The sequence below is a fragment of the Neopelma chrysocephalum genome, unplaced genomic scaffold (genome assembly GCF_003984885.1).
Source record: "Neopelma chrysocephalum unplaced genomic scaffold, ASM398488v2 Primary Assembly neopelma1_45, whole genome shotgun sequence".
NCBI lineage: Eukaryota > Metazoa > Chordata > Aves > Passeriformes > Pipridae > Neopelma > Neopelma chrysocephalum.
This window is the reverse complement of record NW_020897704.1, coordinates 19,087,398-19,102,784: the sequence shown is the minus strand read 5'-3', so window position 1 is coordinate 19,102,784 and position 15,387 is coordinate 19,087,398. Positions and strand designations below refer to the sequence as shown.

The following is a 15,387-nucleotide window of genomic DNA, read 5'->3' as shown; positions in this document are numbered from 1 at the left end:
CTGCTGAGAGGAGCTAGGAAGCTCATGGCCTCCTGAGAGATAAGCCAGGACGGCAGGACGGCCGAAAGAATGTGTGTGTGTGGGGGGTGACCTTGGCCCCCCCTGCTCCAGCTTCAGAGAAGCTGGCAGCCATCTTTGAGGCAGAGCATGGGAGCTCTGCACAGGGGCTTGATTTCCCCTGAGGATACCAGACCGTCACGGAGACCCCGGTGCTTCGTGATATGACCATGGTGTAGCAGCCGTGTCTGGGGTTACGCAGCCCATGGAAAGACCCCTTGTTTGGAGACGGGGGCCGAGAGAGACTTGGAAACCTCCCTCGTGTGTGCTGGCAGAGAGCCAGCAACTGTTTCTGGTGGAAGAGAAGAAGAGAGCCTGCTGCCTAGAGAGGAAGACCTGCTGCTCACAGACTGGAAGGGGTCTTTTCTTCTTCTTCTCTCCTGGACTTTTATTTGGAGAGAGAAGAGATTTGGCCCATTGTAAATATTACTGTCATGGTAGAGATAGATATAGAGTTAAGATTGTTTGTAATGTATTATAGTATTTATTTATGTGTATAGTCTTTGTAATATATTCCTTCCCCCCATATTGAGTCTCGTGTTTTTGTCTGGAAAACCCATCTCACATGGGGTTGAGATGTGGGTGGGGGGCTAGGAATCAGAATTGGATTTTGGGCCTGCTGAAACCGTGACACCAACTCAACATGGCTCTTAAAAACCAATCAGCTGTAGGTGACCCCGCTTCCAACAGGGAGGTCCAGAGGCCCTTTCCAACCTCAGTTATTCTTTGATCCTGTTTCAGTGAAACGAAATTTTTAGGTTTGTTTTTTTTTTTTTGAGGGGGGAATCAAATTTAATTGAAACCTCCCCTGGGAACAGTACATTACCATATCATAGAGGAGTAGGGAGGAAATAAATACCTGCAAGTTCTGAACACCATAGGAAAATAATACCATGGGAACATGGAATCTGAAGGGCACATCCAGAGCAATTGAATTCAACCTCCTGTTTAGCAGGTCATCATAGCATGCAATCCTTTTTCTAAGCTTTTTCTAATTGCATCCAGGTACACCTGGGAAGACCAAGTATTTCCTAACTGAAAAAAGGAACCCAATGGGAACACTTGCAGAGAGATCAGCCACACTCCCCACACTCCAAAATGTCCCTGAAGGAGGTTGATCTGCCTTGAGTGGTGTGGCTGGAACAGGGGGAAAAGTGAAAGCCATGGCAGAGTTTAAGATTAACAATGTTGTGTAAAACAATCACCTTCCCTTGCAGCTGGTGAAGAACAACCCCAGGCACCAGTACAGGCTGGGGGCTGACCTGCTGGAAAGTAGCTCTGTGGAGAAGGACCTGGGGGTCCTGGTGGGCAACAAGTTGTCCATGAGCCATAAGTGTGCCCTGGGGACCAAGAAGGCAAATGGTATCCTGGGATGTACTAGGAAAAGCATTGCCAGCAGATTGAGAAAGATGATCCTGCCCCTCTACTCAGCGTTAGTGAGGCCACATCTGGAGAGCTGTGTCTGGTTCTGGGCTCCTCGGTACAGGAGAGACATGGAGCTCCTGTGGGGTGGGTCCAGTGGAGGGCAACAAAGATGGGACTGAAACATCTCTTTTACAAGAAGAGGCTGAGGGATCTGGGTCTGTTCAAGCTCAAGAAGAGGCAACTGAGAGGAAACCTCATCAATGTCTGTCAGATTCTGAAGGGAGGGTGTCAGAGGATGGATCGAAGCTCTTCTCAGTGGTGCTGAGCAATAGCACAAGAGGCAATGGGCAGCAACTGATGCAAAGGAAGTTCCACCTGAACATGAGGAAGAACTTCTTTACTGACCAAGCACTGGAATAGATTGCCCAGAGGGGGTGTGGAGTCTCCCTCAGTGGAGATACTCATGAACTGTCTGGACACAATTCTGTGCAAAGTGCTTTGGGATGACCCTGCTTGAGCAGGGAGGTGGGAACAGATGACCCAATGTGATCCCATACTGTGATTCTGTAAAAGGAAGCTGAAGAGCTGACAAAAGGAGGTCTAGGTGAAATACCCTTCTTCTTGGGGTAGGTGGGACTAGTTTTCAGGCTAGCTGATTGAAGCATGCGTTTCTTTTTGTTGTTAAAAGCTGTGTGGACATCCAGTATAATTATAAGTAAAGTCCTCTCAGCCCACTAAATAAATTAAAAAAAACCATAAAACAAAATCCACTTGTTTTTGCACAGTTGCAAAAAGAATGGGAAGGAGTAAAGAGTATTTAAGGGCTGTTAAGGACACAATGTTGCAATTTAGGCTTCCTTTACAAAATAGTGTCCAGTATCTACTATCTCATGATAAATAGAAGCTGCATCGCATGACACTTGTGAACAATGGGTGGAATGGATATTAGAAAAATCTCATTTATCTTCTGCTTTATTCCGTGATAGAGGTCCTTGTCACCATGGCTATTATGTGACTAGCCCTAGAAAGGCCACCTCATTAGTTTTCTTTATCAAGATAGCAAGGTCTCCTTTAAAGGGACAGCACTTAGATTTTAGATTCAAATAGAAAATAGAATTCATTGTGTGAATGTTCCTACCTCTGTTTTCACTGCTTAAATATGTAGGTTAAGTCCATAGCTGTCAACCAGATGAAATTAACACTCCTGTGATGAGGAAGGTGTCTCTGGAACAGAAGTATAAAAAATGGAATTTTATAAGCAGATTGCTTGTATTTGGCTCATGCAAGTCTTTAATACATGTGGCATTTCTTTAGTTAAAAAAAAAAACACACAAGAAGGAGAAAAAATAAATGAAAGCAACTTTCTGTATATTCTGTAAATCTATTTTCCCTTTTGTCTTTTCCACTCACAAATACATCTTCCTCTTGTCTGACAACCACTTTGAAAATCTTCCTCTATTGCCACCACAGCAACCGTGTGAGTGTCAACAAATCAGTAATGATTTAGAATATGTCAAAGGGAATTCAACATTTTTGTCTCTTTTCAAAACTCTTAATGACAGGTAGATAAAGTTGGACAACAGCATCTCTATTGGCTTTCTCTGAGTTTTGATAGGCATTTTTCATTGAATGAAAAAACTTGTTCCCCTTCTGCAGCAGGCAAGGAAGGGGAAGAGTAGCTGCAAAATCTGATAGTGCTACATGACTGCATTAACCATATCTAGTCTTCTGCCTAATTAAGAATGTTTTGGGTTTAGTGATATAGAAGATCAATGATTACAAAATAATATTTTTTTTCTTTGTTCTGAATAGGCATATAGTAGCAGTTAACTCTCAGAATCCTCTGCTAGCTTTAAATAGGTGGTGAAAGTACCCTCTCACTTGTTAACTCACTACAGAAGAGCCCTAGAGGTAAAAGGACACTGAATATATCTGTCAATATTATTAGCTTATTGTATAAATCCCAGTGACTTACTTAACTGCATTTTAAGTTAAGATAAAATATTAAAATACAAAAATAATTGCATTAATACAACATTAAAGTTAGGAATTTTAAGGCACAAGACCAGGAAATGGAAAAGCTAAGGCTCCTTTAGTAATAATCCATATCAGGTGTGTGTTTCCAGTGAGTAACCCGAGTGATAAATATTGTCTCTGAATACACTGAAAATCCCCTCAAAATAATGGGCCAACTACATTTGCTAGGAACAGATTAGGTATAGGGAGTTTGAAAATCCTATTTTTCTTGTATTTACCATTTTGAAAATGAAAAAAATTGAAATGCTGTTGTGGTTTTTCCTTGATGTTGTTGTTCTATTACAAACCTTCTGGGTTTATCCATCTGTCATGTCCACTGAAGAAGTGGAGCAGTCACGTTCCAGAAGCTCCCTATAGAAGTGACATCAAGAAAGCAGAGGAACAGGCTGCACTTCAAGGAATTTGCCAGTTTAGTATTAGAGTTAAGAGATGCAGAAGAGCTCAGAGAAAGAAGATACATAGATCCCCACGGTGGATGGATATTCATGGACACTATGAGTGCCTCCTGCTTGGAATGTACAACCCTTAGGCAAGGTAGCTGCAGACTCATTGATTGAACCAATGTAAAGCTCCTTGTTGAGCTGCTTGTGCCTGAAGTGAACTTGTGCTCCTTCAATGCCAGTTTTGTTATGCCCCTACTATCGGTGATTTTCCTTTTGGAATTTCCTCAGTGCTTAGGCAATAAAGAAGTATGAGACAGGAATGGAAAATGAAGATTCCCTAGCTCTTCCTTTCTCAGTTTATTCCTGCCTTTCTAGAGTCAAGCAGATGTTTTCTGTAGGTGATTCTTTTATTGCAGGGTCCTTAAAAGTCACATTCCTGTTCCATTGGAGCACAATCCACTCTTGAATATGTTTTGTGCCAGAAAAAGCTCTGTCTCATCACTAACAATATCACATTGGTTACTACATTGTGTAGCTCAGCATGCCATTAGTAATGGATGCATATGAGCTGAAGAAATCAAGGAAGCACCTGAACTTACAATCATTTTTTCTTCCTAATGGAAATCTCCTGTCAGGGCTCTGAACACTAGTTTTGGCTCAGGCCAAAGCCACAACAGCAGCAAAAGACAAGAGCTAGTGCAAGCCTGTAGGAGCTTAGCCTAAATAGAGAAAGCAAAGTGGGGAATAAAAAGCTGGGGAAATGGAATACAGATGTGGATGATGAGGGGAACAGCCTAACAAGGAAAGATGATGACAAAGCCGGGAATAGAATCAGCTCCACAAACTCACAGTTCAGGGCATAACCCAGCAGGTTTGGTGGGTGGCCACACTGGGAACCTGTTCAATTTGTTGATCTTCCACAAGCTAGTCAAGAATGAGAGGGGGGGAAAAAAAAGGTAATTTCTGGCCTTAAAACCACTTGTTTGAAGTAATAACGTAATTGGATGAGGAGGTGGGGAGGAGGATGTTTTAAATATCATTGTTACCCACTATTGCCTATATTGATCATCCTAATGGTCTGGACAACCATCACACAGAGATAGACCAGCCAGTACAAATACTATAAGTATAGTACCTAACAAATCTTTATCTACTTACCTTTCAGAACATTAGATCAAACTGCTCTGAACTTTGGTCTTTTAACAATCATAAATATTATTGTTTCCCATTCACAGCAACTGCAGAAGTAGGGGAGACACTGCTGATGGAAAGACCGTGACCCTACTTATTACACCACCTGTGTACTCTTGAGAAGCCTATAATTGAAACATTACGTGTTGCCTCACCTTTTTCTTATGATGTATTGTAACTTCTCAAGGTTAGAGTTTTCAATCATGGGTTTTCAGAGTTATATCAGTGAAGCAGATTTTAAATCCATTCTGCTCCGAGAGAAGGTGGTTCTTCTCAGGAAATTCTCAATCCTTCCCCGTTATTTTCATTTCTTTAAAATGAATCTTCTAAACAACTCCTTTTTCTCTTATAATCCAGTTTAATTTTTAATAAAATTTTGCTACAAGGTTTTCTATTAACCAAGAAGGACTCAATAGTGTAGGTTGGCCATTCAGGGTTCCAGCACACCAACACTGACACTCTGTTCCCCTCCCTCAAAGACCCCTATAGCTTTCTAACACCACATAAAGATATAAAAACATCATCCTGCTACTACTGACTTCGTCTTGCAAATATTATCGCCTCTGTTCCACCTGTGTCCTGCAAAACCTCTCATGTAGGTGCCACTTTCAGGTCCCCTCTCCCAAAACAGGGATCCAGGAAAGTGTCCAAGATGTGCTGATCTGTCAGTGGACATGGACTACACTTGTAGAGGCAGCCTGTGCCATTTGTCTTCCCAGGAGACACCTCCTGATGGGAAGCAGTTGGACCATCTGCAGATCATCCTCCACGACGTTCATCTGGTGATTTATTGTGGAAGGTGCAGTGGCCTAATAAAATCTATTAGTGCTGTGGGGTGAAATTACTACGAAGAGCAAATATGTTTCTACCTTGACTGATACACTTGCCAAACATCTTCTGAGGTTTAGCCCCTGTTCTGTCAGATGCTTGAAGGATGCCAAAAAGAGATTCCTCCCAATGAATTCATTACTAGGGCTTCCGCAGCCACATGCACATCTGAGAGATGAAGGAGCCCAGAGTATGGCTCATCTCTCTATGGCACCTGTCTAATCCCTTGGGCGAAATCAGCTCTCTTTGCTACCAGCAAGCTCAGTGATTAATATTTTATCCCATAGTCCCTACAAAACTAGCCAAAAATCTGAAGTGACTTTTAAGGGTAGGTGTTTTCCTAGCTGTGGGAAATGTATTTCCTCTAAACTGATATATAAAATAATCTAAATGATAACCAGGCAGTGCTTGGGAGCTTCTGATCATGCTGCATAATTTTTTTCTCCATATTTCATCACTTTATGCTGGTTAATTACTAGTTAAAAAACCTGCTGAAAAGCATGTCACATCCTGGAGGAATAGCTGGGGATGTTACAAGGAGTTATAGAGGAAGCTGCTTACAGGGAGAAGGTTACTGTTAAATGTCGCAAACACTGAAATCTACTAAAGTAGGTTAAGGTGAGGAATTATTATTGACAAGTTTTGACTGGAAATATTTAATTCCCTTAATTCTTTGAAAAAAAGTCTCTTATTTTTGAGAAGGAGCATGTCATTCCTCTCCTAAATTTCCTGGCATCATTTCCAGCTTCTTTCCTCTTAATAAAAAGAAGTTCCAGAACACTGCTTCCATATTTTACATATTTAAATAATGAATGTCATCTGAAAGAATGCCTGAAAATTATGCTTGGCTTTGGTTGCTAGAGAAGTTAACATAAGCTACTTAGACTACTATTATAAAAATGTTATTCAAATGTTTTTACTAATGTAAGTCTATATTGAGAGCTTGATCATGAATGGTTTTTGTTCTTCAAGTTCTTCTTGACCTGCATAATCCTTTGGTTTGAATTCTTGAGGGGAAATAAAAGCGTATTAAAGAAATCATGTTCTGTATACAAATAATTTTTCATTATTTGCATAATGAGGGAGTATTCCTTCCTATTATGCATTGCTTTCTTCTTATACTGGAATATTTCTTCACATCGAAAAAACATATAGCCTCGAATCACAAAGGTCTGAAGTTTGACAATGTGTTAAACTATTTTTACTGGAGTAATTCGAAGTATGCTGTGTGAGTTGCTACTTTTTCCATCAACCAGAAGATTACAAAAGATTTCCAAAGGGAAAAAAAATGTAGCCTGCCTCTTTTGCTGGCCTAAGTGAAATTTCTCAGCTGCATTCTACTTTAAAAAAAAAAAAAATGAGACTAAGAAAAAGAGAAGTCTAAGAAGGTATCGGAGAAATTCACATTCTGCTGAAGGGACAACAAGGTAATTCAAATTTTGAAGAATATTCTGCTACCAAAGTAACAAAACTTGACTGAGGAAAGGAAGGAGACATTTAGCATGTTCATAGGGCCATGAAAATTCATCCTGCCACAGCGTGCCTCTTTTCATTTTCTAGAGTTTGTCCTGCCTCACACGGTTGGTGACTATTCTGCTGTTAGTGACGAAGTTAATGGTTCTGGTATTATTAGTTAATCAAGAGAGATTCCCATTTTCAGATATCCTAGTATTCATTCTCATAGACGATTATCCTCTGGAGCATTATAATGGTTTGTAGTCATCAGCTGATGGTAATTATGGAAGAAAAATATTTCAGATGAAAGAGAGATGGAGATTGAGTGGATTGAGCAAGGTCACTGAAGTGATTTGGGGATTATTTTCCCAGTCCAATTCCCATCTCAAGCCCGAAACATATTCATCTGCAGGATGTATTCTTCCCTTGAAGACAGAAGGCATAAATATTACTGAACAACCTTTCCTTTACTGTGGGAGTGTGGTACTGCACTGCCACCCTCTGCTGGAATATACATGGACCAAGTAATTTCTCCACCTCCCCATGTCTATTCAGAAAGAACAGTATGGATTGTATTATATTTTCCTGTCCGAGATAGGAAAAAACTAACGAATGTGGAAGGCCAATTTGACATTATGCAAAAAAAAAAAGGGAGGGGCTTTGAGTTTGTTTGTAATAAACTTTATTACAAGACTATTGTGTATTAAGTACATAAATTTCAGTTTCCTACAACTCTTCCAGAGGAAGTAATGGCAATGGAGAATTTTCTTGGAGTTTGGTGTTACTGGTTGCAGAGTTCTGGACCTCTGGGAATTTCTTGGTTTCTTCAACTTTATAATCAGTATGAATAGACTTAAACAAGCTTCCAGTTATGAGCTTTTGCACCACTTCTAAGCCCCTCTAGAGAACCTTAAAATCAGAAAGAGACACAAGATCAGCTACTGTCCTTTGTTTGTACGAACCAAGATCCATTTGATACTACTCAGGTTATAAACCAGAATTTCCTACTTTGTTACAGTGGAATCAGTCTTTTGAGTTACAAAGGCAAATAAAGGGTGTCATGAGATGGGCAGGGATAAATTATCGAAACAAGGTGAAGAAATCAACAGCTTTGCTTATATGTTTGCTCTAAAGAGGTACAATAAGGCCCATGTTTTCAAATACAAGTGATGGAACTGGGCACCTCCATTTCTGCTTGTCCAGTTTGGTGTTTTACATGCAGGTAAATGATGCTCAGTTCTCTCCGAGCACCAGACCTCCCCAAAATATTCAGTCTCAATACCAACAGGTTGAAAACCACTAAACCACTCTGAAAGCTTATTTTTCCATGATCACTAATGCACAGGAGGAGTTCAGCTTCTTCAAAAAAAAGAAAATCGGAGCTATTAAGATTAAATTCTGACCATATGGGAGTTACAAGAAGGTCTCAGCACAGGAATATTCCATCATGTTAATTGATTACTGCAATATGTTGCACTTGAGGAGAAGGAAGGAAAAAGAATGTTATGAAGATGTTACAGCAGGTCCCATCTTTGAGTAATGCAGATTACTGAGGATTTATTGCCAAAGAATTTACTGCTTTTATTCACATTTGGCTTTGATTTAAGGATCTGATCCAGATTCTTGAAACAAACGGTAGACAAAAACTTCATTGTACTTGAGCTAGGTTCCTTGCAAAATGAAGTTCACTGTTAAAAACAACACTTGACTTATGTGGGACAATCACATCTTTGCACCCAGCAGTCCAAAGCTGTTGGACAACACTGACTTGAATGGAAGTCTGACATGCATTAGAATAGCTGATGATCACGGTCTGTGTATAACCACATAAATTTTTTTCACTGATAATATTTGATAGTTTGGATTTATATTAGATAAGTAAAAATTTTGGGTAATCACCTACTCATAATGTTTTTTGCATTCACTTCTAATTTATTTCAAATCTAGGTTGCATTCTTTATTATTTCTGTCTAAAATATGCCTTCATTCTCTGTGTTTGAACCTTAGATATGCAGAAAAAAAAACTAAATGGAGGCAACTATAGTGTAAGCACAGGAAAAACCACGACAGTTTGGGAGGGAAAGAGTAGCATAAGAGGAAAGTTGGGTTAACATTAAAGCTCAACATTTCATCGTCTTCACTAATAATGTGGAATTTAAAATCAATTCAAATTACTAACGTTAGAGAGCTTTCAATAAAATCATGGTGACTGGACTTATGAGACATCTGTGCCATAAACTGAAGCTTAACTGCATTACTGTGGTCAAAGTGCTGAATTAAAGGGAGTCAGGAGAGGGACAAAAGAGGAGAGACCACAGGTACAGCCTCTAAAACCTCTATAAATCTAACTTCCCTCCTTCCCACTGACATCATTAGATTCCTACTTTGCCACTGAATAGTCTCAGGTAGGGCTTTAGCATTTGACAAATGAAGGCAATTTGATGATTTTATACTTGTGGATACATTGTAGGACTTACTGTGGGACTTAAAAGCATTTTTCTTGTAAATCAAATATTACCTTGGAAAATAACAATACTGGCAAATGAAATCAGTGAGGTGCCACTCAAGACTACAGTCCTCTTTTAATCATGTTGCTCTTTGAGAATCTAAAGCTTTTAATCATACCAGGCTACCACATTTTGGGTTGAAATTCATGGGCATTTACACATATTATTTTGGCCACTGGAGAGTTGGCTTACTAATACAAGAGGGACTCTATTGAAGTAATGGAAATTTTTGCATTATTATTTTTTGAATGCACTACAATGACTGCAAGGTTCAAACCTACCTGAGTTCACATGTGACAAAATTAATGAAAAATAGGCCTAATTTGCAATGATTTTGCCTCTTTTGTTCTTCTGTATTTCACCTGTGTGCTGTGCATTAGCAATTGATTCAGTATAAAACTAGAAAATTTTGATTGCTTAATATCTTCATAGCAATAGCCTGTGTTGACTTTTGTATTAGTGCTCTAACTTCGAATTAATAAACACATAAATGAATTCATACATTTATGCTGTTTTCAGTATGCAAAAAAGGCTAATGTGGTCTTATTATAGAGCACAGCCAACAATTAACTTCTTAGAGATTCATTTAATAAGGGAATTCTTCATTTTTCAGATGGTTAGTATCCAATAACCACCCATGAGATACCAGTCCAAAATATAAAACCAAAACCATTAGAAACTGGTCCTGGGTTTTTTTTCTTTACATCAAGGGTAATTTCTATTATTTCCCTCCTCTCCTCTGCATGTGCACAGTTACATGGCACTGAGAAGGTTTAGAAAAGCAAGAGGGCCAAAAAAAATATATATGTAGCAGGCCATTATAACCAAACAAAATTAGGAAATGGTACCAACTAGCTGATATTGCAAATAACCACTGGAAAGATGTGCTTTACTTTTATGAGCACGTAAGTCTGATTTTACGGAATACACTGCATGAAAGCCTAAGCCTTTTGAATATTCCTTCAGCAGTAATATTCCTCCTGTTGACAAATCTTTTAAAAACCTTGGGCAAGCATTACTTCATGCAAATCAGATTTTCAGAGTTGCCATGTGAGAACACATGCATTAGACCCAAATCCACCGGAATGCCAGGGAGAAACGCATGTTGCCGAATCATGGGAAGATCAGAACTGTTTTTAAGAAGCAGTCTTCCTAGGGTGTAGATTCGTTTCTCCATAACACCATTTCCCAGACAGATCTCTTTCTGAGTATCAAGTTTTGAGTTCATCTTAGTTTGTATTTCTGAACCCATGACTGTCAGCCACATATTTGAAAAGCCATCTATTTCCCAGGCATTTAAACTAACCTGTTCATGGATATGCATGGCTTGTAAACCTCCTTCCCCATACCGATCTTAATGAGATTTTTCTCTTCAGCCTTCCAGTTATGGGCAAAACAATCTGGTTTTGTGACTCTGGTGTGTATGCTTCGAATGTGAAATAGGCTTGCACGTTTCTGTCTCTCATTTTTGTGACTGGGTGACAATTTACGTTATGCACAGAGAAGCACAGTTTTAAATCAATAATAGAAATACTTTAATCTTACTTTTCTGGATTTCATTAATTGTCAGTACTGTGTAAGGATAAAAAATTTACTGAAGGGTTAGTCTAGAAAATGGAGGTCTCAAAAAAAAAAAACCTATACAATTGTTAACAGCAATTGTGTCCCAAAAAATCCCATTTAATATGCACTGGAGGATGTATAGGCTGCTCCTAGTTTAAGCACAATGCCAAACAGTACAATAGGTCTCTCCAGGTGTTTAAATTGTTAATTAAACAAATTAAATTAGTTAAGTAAAGTATAAAGGACTGTATCACAACAGTTTTCAGCATTTAACCTTTAACAGCTATGAATTATTAGCACTACAAAATTGCTTGTGTGTAGCCTGAGAACTCATTCTCAAACTCCCTGGGTGCTGGCTGTGGACACGCTCACATGACTGCCTGTGCCTGGGCAACTGCACACAGCTGACACAATTCTTGCCAACTGACCCAAGTTATCTGACCTTCTGCATGCTCCAGTCTTGTAAAGCAAGGCAAATAGTCTTAAATCACCATCAGGGCACTTCAACATGTTTTAATTTGCATTTACAAGAGGTGACAAATGCACTTTAGCGTCAAATGCAGTACAAGTTTATCAAAGATCATTCATTTACAGAGAGCGAGCTGTGAGCACTGGACTAGGCGACTTCTAGAGGTCCTTTCCACCCTAATTTTTTCTCTACAGTTCTGTGAATTACGTAATTTAGTGACTGAATTGAACCAAAGATTTGCAAACAGTGAACTCTGATAGCCAAAAGTAACCAGAATATCTCAGCTGGAGTAATGGTTGCTATGCTGATGTTACAATGCATCTTAGAATCATAGAATCATTAAGGTTGGAAAAGACCTCCAATATCATCAAGTCCAACCGTTAACCAAACAAAACCATGTCTACTAAACCCTAGCACTAAGTGCCATGTTCAGTCATTTCTTAAATACTTTCAGGGATGGTGACTCCACTGCTTCCCTGGGCTGGCTGTCCAGTGCTTGACCACCCTTTCGGTGAAGAAATTCTTCCCGATGTCCAACCTGAACCTCCCCCGGTGCAGCTTGATGCCATTTCCTCTTGTCCTTTCCCTTGTTAGTTGGGAGAAAAGACCAATCCCCACTTCGTTACAACCTCCTTTCAGGGAGTTATAGAGAGCAATCAGGTCACCCCTGACTCTCCTTTTCTCCAGGTTAAACACCTCCAACTCCCTCAGCCCCTCCTCAGAGGACTTGTGCTCCAGACTCTTCCCTAGTTCCATTGCCCTTCTCTGGACACACTCCAGCACCTCAATGTGTGTCTTGTCATGAGGGGCCCAAAACTGAACCCAGCACTTGAGCTACAGCCTCACCAGTGCCAAGTACAGAGGGACAATCACGTCCTAAGCCTTCTGGCCACACTATTGCTGGTACAAGCCAGAATACCACTGACCTTCATGGCCATCTAGACACACTGCTGGCTCATGTTCAGCCGCTGTCAATGAGCACCCCCAATTCCTTTTCTGCCAGGCAGCTTTCCAGCCATTCTAGCCCCAGCCTGTAGTGATTCTTGGGGTTGTTGTGACCCCTGTGCAGAATCCAGCACTTCACCTTACTGAATCTCATCCAACTGGCCTCAGCCCATCAATCCAGCCTGTCCAGATCCTTCTGCAGAACTTTCCTACCCTCCAGCAGATCAACACTTTTGCCCAACTTTCTTCCACAATCTTACTGAGGGTGCATCAATTCCCACACCGAGTTCATCAATAAAGATGTTAAACAGGACTGGCCCCAGCACTGAGCCCTGGGGAACCCCACTAGTGACTGACCAACAACTAGATTTAATTCCATTCACCACCACTCTCTGGGCCTGTTCTTAACACATTGAAGAGTGCACCTGTCCAAGTCATGGGCTACCAGCTTCTCAAGTGAAGGAACTCTTATATGAAAGGAAAGGTATTTCAGGCACCAATGAATAAGGTGCCAGCACAAAAGGGTTATATTGGAATACCTGCAGTCCAGACTAGCTACCCAGTTATGTCCCTGAACTGCATGTAGCTTTTAGTGCTGCTGAAGAATCTCTTAAAGCTTACCCGAAGCAAGAATAGATTGTTGAGGAAGGAGATGTGGCAATAGGAATATTACAGAACTCATTGGTAAGGTAGAGGCTATAGGGACATAGGTTATAGCCCCAAGCTTTATAGGTTTAAATCTCCTGATTTGTTATTGAACTGTATCTATTTTATAATAACATGATGCTTTTTCTTCATAGACTGGTTGCCTCTGGCAGTTCTGAGCAAGTCTGACCCTATCCATCTGAACTATGGAGGTTGATTCAAACCCAGGAATTTTCTGATCAGACAGACTGGGAAGCCCAAAACAGACAAACTAGAAGGCAGATGACTCAGTGGACCTGTAACACTCCCTTATCTCATATTCATTGAGAATTACAAGTGCATATGCTCTACAAAGTTAAGCCAAGTTAGAATGATTTTGCTATTGATTTAAAAAATTCTAAAACCTCAGAATCACATGCAGAACACTCACAGCGTGTCACAAATTGAATTCCTTCTTTTCAAAGAAAAGTGTCCATTCAGGAAAAGGAAATCAATTTTTTGAATGTAGTAGGCAGACAGGTCAATTTGTAGTAGAGATGCTGTTCAAGGAATCCTCAGAGCCTCATATTATCCAGGTTTAAAAAAAAAAAATCTAATTTAAATTTTTTAAAGATATAAATTATGCTCTCACCCAATTTCTGATGTGAGCTGATCAAAAACCTGGACTGCACCAAAGGAATCAGTTCACAGTTGTTTGGGGGGTATTTAGCTCAGTTTAATCTTCATTAGGTTGATATTGAAGAGCCCATTTGAGAGCCTGGTTCTGTGTGGGCGGGAAATGAAGGGGATGGACCTTGCATGAGGTTATAAGGCATAGCAGACAGGGAGGAGGCAAATGGGAAAGATAAGAAATGGATACACAGCAAATGAACAGCCAGTGGAAGAGGAAAAAGGACTTTTGATTCCTGGCTTGCTTAATTAATAAAGGAGGAAAAACTCATAGGCACCACACCAAAAATAGTTTCCCATCTCACTTGTGAGTTTCTTATATGGGTTGAATAGGAATTGCCTTCATTCCTAACATATATTTTATCTAAATACCTACTTTGATGGGCAGGTGATTGTACTTGAGTGGTCTCTGTACCAAACCTGAATGGAACTTGAGCAGCAGGGATAGAAGATGATATTCTGGTAAAGAGTTCCCTTGACAGGGTTAAATTGTTGCAAGGTCATAATCAAACTACTAAAATTGAAGGGAATAAGCTGCTTGACAACTTTAAAAAGGACATATTTGATTTTATTTTGTGAGTCTTTCAAGCCACAACAATGCCTATTCAGGCACAAAAATAAACAAACCCACCAATCTAAGAAACATATGCAAAAATTTTGAGGTTAATATTACCTATTCAGTAATAAAATCCTGGCTAGTTCCACTGTTGCTTTTAGCATGCTCAGGTTGTATCTCATTAACACAAACAGCAAAATTTCAAACATTTGTTGCACTTGTCATGGTTTACCTCGTCTGGGTTTTCCTATCACCAATGTGCAGCTGAAGATTTTTATGGACTACATATTCAAGTAGGATTATGCTTTCCCAAGTGTCCTGAATCAGAAACACAAAGCAAATGACTGGGGCAGCCTGAGAAACTCTACAACACTGTCAAACTTCTTTGTCATATGATCTGAAGCTGGAGAGCACGTGCAACACTACTTTGTATTTAGATTAACAAAAGGAAATACTCTGTTTTAAATATTTTTGGTTGACCAGACAAAGTGATTTTCTGTGTCACTCATATCCAAATGCTATTCAATCCCTACGTGAACAATCCTACTAAGTAGCTGTTGGCTCAGGTTTAATCAAAACTTCATTTCTCAAGTGGGATAATGCCCCATCCTGGAAACACTGACGGCCAGGCTGGATGGGGCTCTAAGCAACCTGATCTAGTTGAAGATGTCCCTGCTCATTGCAGAGAAGTTGGACCAGATGAACTTTAATGAGGTG

The 15,387-nt window shown here is 39.9% G+C and overlaps 1 protein-coding gene across 1 annotated transcript in view; it reads left to right on the top strand.

Moving 5' to 3' along the window:
- CELF2 (CUGBP Elav-like family member 2) overlaps positions 1 to 15,387 on the top strand; it is a 557,258-nt gene that overhangs the window by 85,889 nt on the left and 455,982 nt on the right. The window lies entirely within an intron of this gene.